Here is an 882-nt window from a genome sequence, read left to right on the forward strand (position 1 = left end):
CGAGGCAATTCAATGACCTGCAACCGAGGCGGATCACGGTGGGTTTCGATCGCCTATTGGCTCAGGCGAGCATGACGTCATCACTGATAAGCCGGTGGATGACTTCACCCTCGCAACGAATTAAACTAATATGTGTGGAATTAGAAAAGCGACGATAACGAGTATAATTGTGTTCAGCCGCGACGGTTATGGTGAGGCGAGTGAGCGTGAGATCCTCGGAATAGTCGCCAACAAGGACTTTACCTGCAACTAACAAGGGTCAAGGGTCCACTGGCCGCCTAAACCGTGCTTTAAAAATGAGCAAAATTCATGGCTGGCGGGATCCCGGTTGCTTCTCTTAAGACGACTGTCATCATTTCGGGATCAAAGAGGGATTTCCTGACACGCATCCTGAGATTCCCTCCAGCGTGCATCCGCCCTCCGTCGCCCTCGCACTCTGCCCCCCAGGGTCAGGTGCGACTGCGCTACACCATCGGTCGCATCAGGTAGGCTTCGTCTTTTCAAGTCTGTGACTTTTGTGTTCGTCTCTGTGGCAATCTGGCGATAGCTGAGTTTCAGTCTCTTTTCGGGCGTGTTTGCTTTCTCATATATGATTAAATCTCACCTCAGAATTGGCAAGAAGTTTCGCAGATGAACTTGTGGCTCTCCTTAAACCCTCCGCCACCCCACTCAACAGGGATCTAGGCCTCGCACTCAAGAATGTTGCTTTATTTGTCAAAAGATGTATTTAAATCTTGACATGATTTGAACCGACAGTTTAGCTATTCTGTATTCAGTTTAGTCATCATATAAATAGATTTTAGTCAAGTAAATTATCTACAAATTCCTTATATATTTGAGTATGTACAAGCTACAGACACAAACAAAATACTGACAATACAA

The 882-nt window shown here is 46.4% G+C and overlaps 1 protein-coding gene across 1 annotated transcript in view; it reads right to left on the bottom strand.

Moving 5' to 3' along the window:
• Nucleotides 1-882, bottom strand: part of LOC119586538 (unconventional myosin-Ia-like) — a 73,617-nt gene that overhangs the window by 19,453 nt on the left and 53,282 nt on the right. The gene's annotated exons all lie outside the window — the stretch shown is intronic.

The sequence above is a fragment of the Penaeus monodon genome, chromosome 21 (assembly GCF_015228065.2).
Source record: "Penaeus monodon isolate SGIC_2016 chromosome 21, NSTDA_Pmon_1, whole genome shotgun sequence".
NCBI lineage: Eukaryota > Metazoa > Arthropoda > Malacostraca > Decapoda > Penaeidae > Penaeus > Penaeus monodon.